Consider the following 15,730-nt stretch of genomic DNA (forward strand, 5'->3'; position numbering starts at 1 on the left):
TTTCTTGGAGGCATAATTATCTTCCTAGAGGCATTATCGTAGCCTCCCCTTACAACAGTGCTATCTAAAAACCCTTAAACTCTCGTGCATTAGGTGGCATGGGATTATCCCACAACTTATCTCAATTGCGGGGATGATTCATAAAAACAGTGAGAAACTGTACTTCCTTTGTATTATCTTTACTCCGAACCCGAGCATATGAAGAACCATCATCCAAGACTTTTGTTTCCAGCCTTGACTCTAAAATATAGGGTTGTCCCAAAATCACTGGATAACTATATGAATCTTGCATTAAAAAATGATATTCATCCCTAATATCTACAATAGTCATGGTTACATTCGAACAAGCTGCATAAAGATCCCCTAATGAATTGTTTGTTGCCCACATGCGCCATCCTGGATCTACATCAATTGGCCAACCTCAATTCTCATACAAACTGCGTGCCATAACATTGATTTCAGAACCATGATCCAAGAAAGCTATGCAAGGCATCTCTCTTTCTCCCACTTTAACAATTGTCTCTATTGTAGTACAAGCCCAATGCATTCGTGAAGAATGAGTGCTTGGAATAAAATGAGCATCTTCTTCTTCATGTGCTTTTTGATGGACATCCCTATTATACATAGCCTTTTCTCTATGCTTAGTGCTGCCCATAATACCATTTTCAGCCACAAGCTTGCTATCTATACTTCCATCTAACCCATTTTCAGCATCAGTCTGTTCCAAAACAACATTACATATATCATCATATTCCCTCTGAAGATATTTCTCTATGTCTTTGTCAACGTGCATCAATGCTTGCAAAACTTCACCATCAAACTATCTTTTTCGTTTCAACATATCAATGATTGCATTATGAAATTCACGCTTTGCAATTCCAAGAACTTCGCCAAGTGTGAATTCCACTCTACTGCCAAGTATGTGATCTTCCAATACTTTTTTAAGATTTGGGGTAGTCTCAAGATGTGATTGTAACGTGTAATCGGGCTACTTGCCCATTTTCTTCCCTTCTTTTTTCTTCTCTTGAGATGCATCGTCCATAACATGCTCAGGTATGGCTTTTTCAGTCTCTTTTTGTTGCTCCATTTTACTTCGTGTTATGCGTTTAGATGGGCTTGAAGAGGAAGGACCAGTAATGTCCTCATCTCTTCTTCTCTTTTCTTCCACAAGAGCTTCTTGATTATGAACCTCGGCCAAATAAGCATAGGCTAAAAATGAGTCCATTGGTGCACTCCATCATGTTCTCCCTCGTATACTTTGACTTGCATCAGCCAATTCAGACTTTGCTATTTTGCACTTTTCCATGCAATCTAATGCTTGCATCCAAACACAAGATTTTTATTCAGCCATGCTTCCTTTAGGAGCTTCATCAATCGTTTCAGTTCTCAACCCATATGTGGTTGCATCTATGGCAGCAAATGCTATCCTTGCAGCCATATCTACCAAATTCTTCTGCATGCCACCTTTTCCAAAATTCGGCTCTATTGGAAGACCAATTTCTGTTGCATGTATTTTTCCATCTTTCCAAAAGATTAACATTTTTGCTTCCGCTTCACGGTCAGCTGTACAATCTCGGTTTTCATGTTGTAAACTGTCACACCAAATGCATCTCCTATTGTATCCTTCTTTGTATGGTCTTTGGGCTGTTGTCCAAGCCTTCTCTTCTACCTTACATCCAACTTTTCGACCTTTGTATAGATTTCTATCAAATTCAGCCTCAAATCACACATGCCTTTGATTAATTCATCCACAGTATCACCTTTAAGAGCTGGACCAACACGTATAGCCAGTTGTTCTGCCATAGCTACAGGCGCCTTGGCTGCAATTTCAGCCCCCTTCTAAGCACTAGCAGTTGTGGTGCCTATATCCCATCTTAATTTCATCCGCTCTCTCTTTACCAACATATGCATTGCTTCAGTTACATTAGCCCAATCTGATTTCAGCCCTATTTCAAAAGAGACATCTTCTAAACGATCAGTCAGCTTCTCCTGCAAGATAGGATCTGAAGCCTTCAGAAACAAATCAATTTTCTAACTCTCCAATGATTGCTGCTCATGGGCATCCAATTGCATATACCGACTTTCAAATTCACGGAGCAAAGCTATAGCAACCAACCCTTTATTGGGATTTTCAATCCAATCTGTAAATGTCTTTTTAGTTACCAATCCTGTATCTTCCAAGAAAAACTTTTCTCTCAAAGCTTTCTTAAAAGCTCAGCATCTCTTCTATGTAACTCATCAATTCAATCATGCAAAGCATGCATGACCAAACTGGAGAAATACGGACTCCATACATACTGTGGTACCCCATGAAACAACATCTTTTCTTCATACAGTCAGATGAAGGCCAAAACATTTTGACCTTTAAACTGCTTGAATTCTTGTCCCATTGCGTGCAATGCATTCACGGCTAAGGAATCAATTCTTTCTACTTCCTGTCGAGTTTGCATCTGTTGTTGTAACAACAACTGCTACTGTTGTTGCTGCTGTAACAAAGCAATCATTTGTTGTAAAGCATCACCACCACTTGAAGCTCTAGAATCTCCCATCTTTACACACCTTTGCTGCCAACTTTCACGTCGGGTTCACCACTGTTGGAGCGTTTGCGGTCGAAAGCCTACTGCGGGAGTAAGAGACAGCAGGGTGAAGGGAGATTCAAGGAGTGGAGTAGACCGAAGAGAAGGGGTTGAAAGAAAGAGAATACATGAAAGAATAATCACATAAAGAATAATCGCATAAAGAGAAGGGGTTGAAAGAAAGAGAAGGGGTTGAAAGAAAGAGAATACATGAAAGAATAATCGCATAAAGAAATAGAAGATGTAGAATAATACTCACAGAATTGAAGCATGTCAGTTTATTTCTCCATTATGAGAAGACAAATCTCTTGTACACAAAAACGTACACAAAATAATGCATTCCTCTATGCTGGATAAAATACCAACACACTTGGCCAGAATTTTGCCAGATCGCTCCTTTATCTCCCACTTGGGAGTGTTGTTCACTGCCTGAAAACAGCGATCGCGACGCACGCGATTTCTTCCATCTCTCTTTTTACATAAAATCCTCATAGATGGCTGAAAGCTACATGCTTTCTTTTTCATGTCATCCTAATCTAGAAGTTGTCTACAGTTTTTGGATTTTTTTACAAAATATCATAAATTGGCTATACTTGTCCAAAAAACTAATATGTTTGAACCATGGAGACTAACAGTAATGTCTAAAATGGCATTGACTCTGGAGATCAATAAGAAATCCACACTTTAGAGTTTTTCACATGGTGTGTGTGTAGCGGCACGACATTGCTAGGCTTTCACAATCATGTCGTTAACTTAAGCAAAGATAGTAGCATACGTATTGGCAATATCATCAGCAGCTTTAACTTTGTTTGACAATGATGTAACAGGTGTATGCAATCTATATTCATAAATGATTTCAAAATGTGCTTATTGTGTAGCTGTGTGTGGTGTATTATTATATGCAAATTGAAGTAGATGAAAATGTGTATTTCATGTTTGTGGTTTTGAAATTGTGTATGTACGTAAAAGATCTAGAATTGTAATGTTAGTAGCTTTTGTTTACCCATTGGTTTCTGGATGAAATGTAGATGAAAAATCAATCTTAGTATCTAAATTAGCAAACAAAGTAGTCAAAAAATTGTTACAGAATCTACATTCAACACAATATTAGTAAGTTTGGGAATCTCCCAATTACCATTTTTTGAATACTAAAAGGGTGGCACCCGAATAACATACCAATAATTTTCTCAAAACCATATGATGTACCTATCATTGGAAAGTGCTTGAAAAATGGAATCTATTGAGCTATAGAGCGCTCGATTTGGAGTTATACTATTCAAGTTATGAAAAATCCAAAGATTTGACCATGTGTCCCAAACTGATGGAAAATTTCCATATTCCTCAATATGGTGTTATTCACGATCTAAAATAATAAATTTTGGTAAACCATGATTAGTGAAAATAGTCTTAAAAAACAATTGTGCAGCTTGAGATGCAATTAATGTTTTCTTACATGGAAGGAAATATGAATTGTTTGCTAAATCAATGTACAATAGTCCAAATTATATCATGATTAGCTTGTGTGTAAGGCAAACCAATTATAAAATCCATTGAAATATGTGTCCATGGTTGTTCAAGAATTGGTAAAGGCATCAATAAACCATATTGCTTACCATGGTGTCACTTGACTTGTTGACAAATTAAGCATTCAGAAACAAAGTTAGAATAATCAAATTCCATTTGTGGCCAGTAAAAATCTTCAACCAATGTTCTTAAAGTAGAAATAATACCTCTATGGCCTCGATATGGGGAGCAATGAATTTTGTGTAATACAAATGATCTAAATGGAACACTGACACACAATCTTTTCTTGTAAAACATAAATCCATCAAAATAAGAAAAAGAATCAACTGGAATCTAATTATTAGCAACTAATTTATTCCAATAAGCTTGACAAGTGGGGTCTTAGTCATAGGTATCCTTCATAGGAATAAGGGAATCAAAATATATAACAGAAATATTATGGATACTTGGTCTTCTACTCAATGCATCAGCAACAACATTCTCTATTCCACATTGATATTGGATAAGTGGATGAAAACTTTGAATGAAAGTAACCCATTTGGTATGATGGTCAAAAATTTGTGGCTGACTAAGAAGATATTTGATACTTTGTTAGTCAATTTTGATCATGAATTCAGATTCCATTAGATAGTGTTTCCATTGACGTAAAGCTTGTACTACAGCTAACAATTCCTTATCATATGTAGAATACTTCAGCTCGGAGGGTCTAAGTTTTCAACTAGAATAGGCTATGTAGAATACTTCAGCTCGGAGGGTCTAAGTTTTCAACTAGAATAGGCTATGGGATGTGAATCTTGCATAAGGACAACTCCTATTCCTGATCCGCTAGCATCAGAGACTACTAGAAAGAATGGTCCATTAAAATCAGGTAATTTCAAAACAAGTACATGTGTTAAACCATATTTCAATAAGTCAAAATACTTTTGCTAATTATCATACGAATGATATACAACACCTTTCTTTAATAATTTCGTAAAAGACAATGCAAGTAATGAAAATTTTCTCACAAATTTTCTGTAAAAACTAGCAAGACCTAAGAAAGAACATAACTCATGCACATTTTTAAGGATTGGCCAATTCAAAATTGATTCGATCTTTTTAGGATTAGCTTGAATACCATCAGAAGAAACAACGTGACCTAAGTATTCAATTTCGGTTTGGAAAAATTCACTCTTTTTAGGGTAGCATCTAATTGATTTTCTTTCAATAATTTGAAAACCAAAGATAGATGTTCATAATGCTCATTATCATTCTTACTAAAAACCAATATATCATCAAAGAAAACAATTATATAATATTGATACTTCAAAAATATTCGATTCGTCATACGACTGAATATGGCTTGTGCATTAGTCAAACCAAAAGGCATAACAAGAAATTCATAATGGCCAAATTGAGTTCTAAATGCAATCTTGAAAATGTTAGGTGTATCCAATTGTACTTGATGATATTCAGATTTGAGATCTATGTTGCTAAAAATAGTGGCTCCTTGTAGTTTATCCATGAGATCATTAACCCTAGGGATCGGATATCTGTTCTTAAGAGTAATCTTGTTTAGAGACATGATAATCAATGCACATCCCATATGTATTATTTTTCTTCTTAACTAATAGGACATGTGTACCAAAAGGAGCACTACTGGGCCTAATAAGTCCTTGGGTTAATAGTTCTTCAACTTGTGCTTGGATTTATTTTCGTTCAATCTAATTGTGTCTATAAGGTACTTTACATGGTGGTTGAAAACCAGGGACTAAATCTATTTTATGATCTTCATGACGTTGTCGCACGAATCTCTGATAATGACGCTAACTTAAGGGTCCAAGCCCTCAGGTTTGCAATGGTAGAGTGCAACGTCACAACAACGTGTAGGTGGTAAACCAGGGGGTAAATCAGTAGCAAAACAATCATTAAATTATGAAAGAAATTGTCCGTGCCTAGGATGCATCTTATTTTCCTTAGCTTCAATTTCATTCACCCATACTAAGTATGATTTGCTACGTTTTCTCAATGCACACATTTAGCATGTGTGTGACTAAGCAATGGAAAATTATTAAAGGTGTGTGTTCTATGTAATGTGATTTGTTTTCCGTTAGAATGAATTTTCATTGATTGTATTTGTAATGCCAAGGCATTTCTAACATAATGTCACTAGCTTGCAAATGCACAATCGAGAAATTTTTACGCTCAGCATAATCACTCATTTTAATTTCTAAATCATGAACTTCTTGTGTACCATTGTATCTAGAGCCTAAGAATATAGCTTTTATATGATAATGAGTTGTAACAGTATGTAAATTCAATTCTTTAACCAATTTTGCAGAAATAAAATCATGTGTGCTTCCATCATCATACAAAACAAACTTTGCATGACCATGCACAAGACATTTCATCGTTAATATTGAATGAGAATTTGGCATACGTGGTGAAGTATCTAAAGCATCGCAGATATCATCATCTTCCATAAAATCTAGCATATCTTCATGGTCTTCATCTTCAGTCTTCAGTCTAGGTTGATGGAACTTAGAGCAAACTATAGACTTTGCTTTGGAAACATGGTATGTTGGGATTAGGCGGGAGAGATGGCTTAGGATTTGTTTTTTTTTTAAATGGCAAAGGGGGTAGTCGAGTCTACGATTTACGGAAAGAAGAAGGAACAAATCAATTTTGATTGAATTTTCGAAAGTTAGAATTGAATTTCTTTGTACTAAAGTTACAATTAGTTGAAAATTGTTGCGGTCACTTTTATCGTCCACAAATTTTGTCTTCAACATCTTGGGCCAAAGAAATTGCATCCTCTAAAGTCTTTGGCTTGAACATGTTCAAGCATATAGAAGTGACCAAACAAACCGAACATATACTTGCGCTTATGGATCGCCTCAAGAACATGTTCAAGCATTTGAAGTTGCAATAAGGCACTCCAGAAAACACTTAGTGTATTGCAGTATAGATTCACGATCTCTTTGTTGTAGAAGATCCCACTCTTTAATTGATTTTTCATGAAATTTAGGTGGAAGAAAATTCTCCAAAATTTTATTTTGAAATGCCTCCCAAGTAGTAGGGCAATCAATACTCTTGCAGATGACAGTCCACCATAACGATGCTTTGTCTACTAGATGGTTAGTGATGCATTTGAGTTTATCTTTTTCAACATACTACTCTTCATGGAAATAAACATCAAACTAACTGATCAAAGCGAGAACAATTTTTCCATCACGTTGCCCATTAAAAGTACAGAATTTGAAATTTCTTTTACTTATCTTGGCTTCTTTCTTGAGAGAATGTGCTTCGAATGTCGCATCCATCGTACATCGTACATCGTACATCATATAACATCTTCGGGTTACGCTCCATCTTGATTAATAGTTGATTGTTGAAGAGTAGCTAGTTGAGCTTGCAAATTTTGATGTGCTCTTCATTCCTCTTGAAGTTGCATTATAATTAGGTCCAATTTTTGCTCCATGGTTGGTTTCGATAAATCACAATCAACCATAAATTCTTCCATATTTTGATCGGACATCTTACAAAATCTCAAACAACCTCACACACTCGAAATCTTGTTAGAGGGATGAGCGTAGCTCAATTTTTGGGTTTACAAGGCTTGTTTTTTTTTAAATATGGCTTTTTATGATCTTGCTTATTTGTGGGTACGGTAATTGATGACGGTCTTCTTCCAAGTGGGAAATAGACTTCATGGTGGTAGTCTGCTTGCTAGAAATTGACTCTGTCAAGATGCATGTGTGAACAAAGGCTTGTTGAAGTTGCAAAGTGGGTTCCGGATTAGTTGCATGTAAACTTTCACTATGGAAAAGATTGAAGATTGAGTTTTGAGCCTTATAGAGGCTTCAATCCTTTAAGATTTAGATAAAAGAAAGCTTAATTTAATCGTTTCATTAGCGTGAGGACATAGACATCGTTTTCACAGTGACGACAACGATCAATACATGCTGCCATCACCGATTGTCAAACTTTGGAGGGCTTAAGCTTTTTATAAAGCTTATTAAGCTTTTTAAACTTAATCTTATTGGAAGTTTCTTATTTGCCTTCTTTGAGAAAAAACATCTTTATGAAGGAGCTTCCCGAGTGGTCCTCCGTCGCCTGAGAGTGGTCCTTTGCGATCTCATAGCACAATAGGGGGTTCTTCATCGCCAGGAACAACCTCGTATTGACTGTTCATCGCAAGACTGTATGTGGAGCCCATTTGTTCCAAGAGCCTCATCTTTGCGCAAGATGGTAAGTGACCATCTAGTAGACAAAGCATCGTTATGGTGGACTGTCATCTGCAAGAGTATTGATTGTCCTACTACTTGGGAGGCATTTCAAAATAAATTTTTGGAGAATTTTCTTCCACCTAAATTTCATGAAAAATCAATTAAAGAGTGGGATCTTCTACAATAAAGAGATCGTGAATCTATATTGCAATACACTAAGTGTTTTCTGGAGTGCCTTATTGCAACTTCAAATGCTTGAACATCTCCTTGAGGCGATCCATAAGCGCAAGTATATGTTCGGTTTGTTTGGTCACTTCTCCATGGTGTAGTATTTGAAAATTATCTTGGTAAGACTTAGCTTTTTATTGTGGATTAGGATATAAGGTTGTGGGGGTAGACAGGTTTAACCTCTTCAACATATACAAGGTATATTATAGGATATGGTGAAAGGAATGGCAACTAACTTGTGGTCCTGACACCTGCATCATAGGTTTGTTTGCATTAATGCTTATTAATCACCTTTCTCACTAGTTTAGAGGCACCATGTGCAACCCCTTCATATCTTATTGTATACCATTTTCTATTAGCAACTAGGCAATCAAAAGGTTTTGCATTCATGACCTCATGTATTCGCAATGTAATTTGCAAAGTAATACTATGAGCATGATTCTCATTTGTACTATAAATTTCTTGCAAGAATTCAAGTGAATTGGTTCTCTTTTGATTCATTTTAACAACACACACACACACACACACAAAATAGTACAACATAGAAACTCTTAAATAACTTGCATCTATTATTACTGATGATGACCTTCGTGTTTATCTTCCAATTGATAATGAACATGGTACTTGCCATGTTTATGATAATGATATTCTTGATAATGCTCTCAATATTTGTGAAGACCCTCTCTCTTATAGTGATGCCATGTCATCCCCACAAAAGGAACAATGGTTGGAGGCCATGGAAGTTGAGTATGAATCTCTTCTCTATAAAGGTGCATGGGTTCTAACTGAGTTACCACTTAGACGTACTACTATTAAATGAAAGTGGGTTTATAAGACTAAAACAAAAGCAATTTGAACAGTTTAAAAATTCAAAGCAAGGCTAGTTGCCAAAGGTTTCTCTCAAATTGCAGGAGTTGATTATCAAGAAACTTTCTCACATGTTCTTCATATTACCAGTTTTTGGGTCTTGTTAGTTTTTGCTATTGAGTTTGATTTGGAGATTCACCAAATGGATGTGAGAACTACTTTTTTTAATAGCGATTTAAAGGAAGAGATATACATGGAGCAACTAGAGAGATTTCTAGTCAAACATAAGGAAAATATTGCTTGTAGACTTCATCGGGCACTCTATAGTCTCAAACAATCTTCACGAGCTTGGTATCAAAAGATTCATCTCTTCCTTACAAAACATGGTTTTATCTCTTGTTCTTTAGATCGTAACTTATATGTCAAGTAGTGCAATGATAGTTTTGTTATTCTTGCTCTATATGTGGATGATACCATACTTGTTTCTAACAATCTCAACTTCCTTCCAACAAGTAAATAAGGTTTTATCTTCCACATTTGACATGGTCAATCTTGCAGACATACACTCATGACTTGCTATTTAGATTCAACATTATCGATAAAAGGGTGTCTTATTGCTGCATCAAACAAATTTCATTGAAGATATTACTCAAAGTTTGGTTTTAGTTCTACACATCCTACTAGTACTCCTTGTCTTGTGAGCTCTACCAAAAACTCTCACTTTGTAAAGAATGATAGACAATCACCATTGCATCAACCTTATGCTAATCTTGTTGGATGTCTTCAATGTTTTGGCTTTAATTCTTGTCGTGCCATTCTTTTTGCTGCAACTTTTCTTGGACAACATCTTAATTCTCCATGTCTTAAACATTGGACTATAGCTAAATGAGTTTTGAAGTATTGGAAGGCACTAAAGATTTTGGGTTAGTTTGTCGTCACCAATAAATCTCTGACTCTCTACATTTAGTTCAAATTTTAGTTATATAGATGCAGATTGGGCAATATCTCACTTATCTATACATTCTACATGTGGAAATTGTTTCTTCATCTAAATGATTGTCTTATTTCTTGGACTGGCAAGAAACAAGGTTATGTTGTTATTTCCACTGTAGCTGCATCTTTAGCGGCTTGAGAATTAGTATGGATTTGGCAAGTTCTATGAGATATATTGGCCATCCTCTTCTCTCCAACACACCACTTTGATGTGATAATCAAAGTGTTATTAGCCTTGCTAAAGACTATGTTCAACATAACAAGTCTAAACATATTGTAGTGCATTATCATTATGTTCGATATGAAGTAAAGAAAGGCACGATCATGATATTGAACATTGTCCAAGTGATCAAGTGATTGCAGTTATATCCACCAAAGGACTCAATGAAGCACGCATCACTTTGCTGCGCTGCTCAAAACTTGGAGTTGTCTCAACTTTAATCTTTGAGAATTAATCTACTATGACATTGTAGTGCCATTGTACATACTCCTTGTAGGCACCATACACTTCACATATGCACATATGCTCTCAGACTTCGATCATCTTTGTATATAAATATTCAGTTTCACTTCACATGCACGCATTCATTTTACATACACACAACAATAATCATTTTTTATCATGTTTGTACATTTGTATAAAGGAGCTACGGTTTTTCATTCACAGCTAGAGACCTTTGTTTGAGTGGGGGTGTTACAACTATATAGTTCACCCTATCTAAACTAGGTCTCACATATATATATATATATATATATATATATATATGTAGATTGTAATCAATATGATATAGTCTTCGGGAGTGTACATGGTGAGTCTCTTCTCTCCCTCTCGCATCTCTACATATATTCTCTCTCTACATCTCAACAAGTCAACAAGGCAAGTATTTTTCTTATGAATTCTTAGGCTTTTATTCTTCTCAATGAGAACTATATCATCCTTTTTTTGTTATCTCATAATCTAGGACTTGTAGTTCATTTTGTAATATTGGTAAAGTAAATTGGTTCGAATATCCTCGATTAAAAATAGTTACATATTCGATTTAATAATTTCTGATGAGCTATATATGGCATAATTTCAACTTAATTATTAATATAGTGATTTTTTTTTCAAAAAGTACTCTGAATTGATAAATTTTTATCATCTACTTTAATTATCCTAACCCACTTTAAATGAACTATAAATATCAAGAAAAGCTATTTTCTTATGATTATATGACTTATAAATACCAATGAGTTTATTCTTTAGATTTATGTAGTTTCTAAATACAAAAAATTATATTTGATTATTTTTCACCTTTCTTTACCCTTACATAATTTATAAATGCTAAAATAATGTTCCTAATGTAAAAAAATTTACTTGTCCTAATATTGACATAATTTATACATTCTAAAAGTTTTGATGTTATGCAATTGACCCTACCCTTTTAAAACTCTAATTTCAAACCTTTACTTGTTCTAACATTTATTTTCTATTGAATTCCAATTAAGCTATAATTTCTTTATCAAATATTGAAACTTCTTTATTTATGTTTCCCATTGTGTATTAAGTGAACATTAATTTAAAAAGGAGCCTGGTCTTGTGTTGCGAATGATGGCATTTTGATCATGTTCGCGACTGTATTGATAGCTTCCACACTTCCGGCTCCCGAGTACCATTTCTTTGGAGCCATCGTGAGAAAGAGTCTGTAGCACTAGCTTCAATCTTCATCAGGGAGTCTAAATGTTTTGGCGGCTCCTTACGAGACCAAGACTTTGTAGGGAGAGGAAGGACTTGTGTCGTAAGTATAAAAAGCACAACAGGCAGACAAGTCCTTCACAAGTTGGAATGGTGCTCCCCTCTATTGTTGATGATGATCTCCTCTTGCTCTTCTTCATCTCACTCCCTCTCTTTCTTCACTCTCTATTCTCCTCTTCTCTTCAACTACTCCTTTCTTTCTTATTCTCTAATCCTCCCCTATTCTCTTGTATTGTTATGTTCCTCTTCTCCTCCTCTCTTCTCTTCTTCTCCACCTCTTCACTTCTCTTCATTCTCTCTTCCCCTCTCCTTCTCTTCTCTTCTTCCTCTCCTCTCCTCTTCTCTTCCCCTCTTCCTCTTCTCCTCCTTCTCTTCTCTTCTTCTCCTTCTCTTTTAGACTTCTCCTCCACCTATCCATTCCTCCTTTTCTTCTCTTCTCCTCCTTCTCTTCTCTCTCTCTCTCTCTCTCTCTCTCTCTCTCTCTCTCTCTCTCTCTCTCTCTCTCTCTCTCTCTCTCTCTCTCTCTCTCTCTCTCTCTCTCTATGTAATATTTTTGCACAAAATATTAAAGAACTTTGATCACTACACGCCCCGCATAAAAGCTGTGATAAGTCATCTCCCGCAATGGAATAATGTTAGTGGCAAATTCCTTATCCCGCGCACGCGATAATAAACCCCAACCACGTTGTGCAAATAAGGCCGAGGCTAAAACCTGCAAGCCGCACGAGAACATCCTTCTCAAAAAAAGGGGCAAATGGATAAATGATTAAAGTTATGGCAAATTTTTTAAATAAAAAAGGGGAGAGGAGTGTGAGAGGGAGTGAGTTAAGTGGAGAAGCATGTGGAGGAGAAGGCATGCAATTATGCCACGGGGGTGGCTATTTCCCCCCCCCTTAACCTATATAACCACCCCCTCCCTAGGCTTGAGGGAGGGGAGAGAAGAGAGAGAGTAGAGGCTACCGTGAAGATCGCCACCATGCTAGGGAGCTGCCACCATGGACGCCTGGCCGACACGTTGGCCTGCTGCCGCCTGCGTAGCCCGTCACCATCATCACTATCATCACCATCTTCATCATTGGTGTCTTCATCCACCTTCTCTTTCCACGTAAGCTTCTGATTCAAAATCATAGAAGCTTCCTTGGAAGCTTCCACCAAGGGGCTTCCTTAAGCCTTGTTTTCACGTGCCCTCCCCGGTTTCAAAAACTGGGCTCATAAGCTCCAATTTCTACACGAGGAAAGAGGTACCGGCCTAATAGGTAGCTTCGGAGAACGAGAATAAGGGCTAGGAAAAATTCGCGGAGTCTATGTCCACTACATCATCGATGGCTCCAAAACAAAAGACGCAAGGCACTCATGCGGGAGCCTCCAACCCAAGCTTCCACGTGGACATCGCTGCGAGTCCTCAAACCTAGGTTCTTAGATGTTTAATTCTGCATAAAAGGAATCCATTGGGCACGTTTAATTTTCATGGGGAAGTTATGAATGTAAATTACTCATTTGTCTTACGAGTTTTAGTTGCATGTTGCTCTTTGCTTGCATTTCCAAAGTGACAATCCCAATTGCATATTGCATAGGTTAAAAGGATGAAAATTTGTTTAAATGCATCCTTGTCTTCCTCGCAAGAAAGAACAAGCGCATCATGCATTTAGGCAATGATTTCCTAGATATGATTCGTAGGAAATAATCATTAACATCCATTAGAATATTGTCCAAAGAATTGCATTGCATGAAAAGGAAACCATGAACTTACCTGTTGCATGCGAGGATGCTTGCATTTTTAAGTCAGGTTAAGTGCTGCTGAATGGATTAAGTCAACAATAGTCTTATGACATTCATCATGCATGAACTTCTTTATCAGAGTTGTTTTAGGAAAAGATGCTTTTCATATTAAATCATGAATTCAATGCATCGGACAAAGGGTTATAGATATAATTCTTGTTGAAACTCAACGTAGGTTTTTATATGAGTTAGTCGTGAATTGTCTATCATTATAGATTAGGAAAGGAAAAGAAATGGTCATTCCAAACCTCATAGTTGCATAGAAGTAAAAGTCTATGATTCACATACTTGCATGGAATGTTGTATCTTGAATTTATTTGCATCTCTTAGGAAAAGTATTCGCATCTCTTCTAAGCAAAGATCATTCTTGTCGCAAGACAATTAGATCATTTTAGGTAGACCACTTGTAATGTTATAACGCTCAAGGGATTCCTAAAAGTATAACTAGTGGTACGACGAACACCTCAAAGTGCTAGGTAGGGTTTAGCTATGTTAAAAAATCTGCTTAGTATCGCACTTGGGACGCCAAGTCAAGACTTTCAATCCCAAGATCCTACCACATTCACAGAATGTTAAGGTTAATTGGACGCCCATACAATAACGATCTAGGGTCTTTACCCTAAGGATCGAATGACCTAATACTAGATTTTCGATTGAGTTTAGAAACCCTAGGATCAAACGTTGTCAACCTAGTAAGGTTAGGGTTGGGTTGGGTCAAGAGGACTCCCAAACCCTACATCTTGATCAAGCGTATTTCTTGACCAAGAAACGCCGTTTGATGGGAGAGATGATCCCGTAAGTCAGATGCGACTCCTAAGCAACAAGTTGCAACGTCGCATGGTTTTGTGTTAAATCACAAAGTAGAATTACCATTCCTTAGAACAAGGTTGGCAGGTTCTAGTGCAAGTCTAACTTGCAAGAGGATGAGTAATCCTGTTACTGAGTTGCCAAGCTAGGGTAACGAGGAATTGACCAATCAAGTTAGGGTGACGAGGTTGCTAAAATAATATTTATAATGTAAATCTTAACATTTCTTTTCCATTGAATTTTTATTGAGCTATAATTTCTTCATCAAATATTTTTTTAAATTTATACTCCTAATCGTATATTAAATGAACCTTAATTTACAAAGAAACCTACTCTTGTGTTGTGAGTGATGGCTTGTCAACCACATTTGCGATTGTATTGGTAGCTCCTACACTCATCGCTCTCCAATATGGCCCTTTTGGGTCCGTCGCAAGAAGAAGTCTACAGTGCTAGCTTCAAGCTTTGACTCTCTTGATCAAGGACTCTAAAGCGTTTGGCAGCTCCTTGTGAGACCAAGACTTTCTAGGGATAGGATGGACTTGTTTTGTGAGTACAAAAAGAATGAAAGGTAGACGCTCGAGGAAGTTACTATATGTATATCTTCTGCATCACATGCACTCAAGGCCTATTTACAAATATCCTTATTTGTGAGTTTTTCCTTAATAAAGCGTAACCCTTTTGGATTCAATCTGTAAATAATCCCTTTATATTACACCCTTTTGTATGTAAAAAACATATAAAAATAGTATTTTAAAAATACCTTATTTTGAACCCACGTGATGCACACATATATTCATGAGTAACTTACGTGAGGATAGACAAGACCTTTACAAGCCGGACTAGTTGAATATGATCTCCTCTTGCTCTCCTTTTTCTCACTCCCTTTCATTCCTCACCCTCTTCCTCTCTATCCTTCTCTTCTCTTCATCTACTCCTTCTTTTCTTCTTCTCTACTCCTCCCAATGTATTCTCTTGTATTGTTATGTTCCTCTTCTCCTCCTCTCTTCTCTTCTTCTCGACCTATTCTCTTCTCTTTTTTCTCTCTTCCCCTCCTCTTCTCTTTTTCCTCTCCT

Source organism: Lygodium microphyllum, chromosome 6, assembly GCF_053477565.2.
Source record: "Lygodium microphyllum isolate KBCC chromosome 6, Lygodium_microphyllum_v1.1.10, whole genome shotgun sequence".
Classification (NCBI taxonomy): Eukaryota; Viridiplantae; Streptophyta; class Polypodiopsida; order Schizaeales; family Lygodiaceae; genus Lygodium; species Lygodium microphyllum.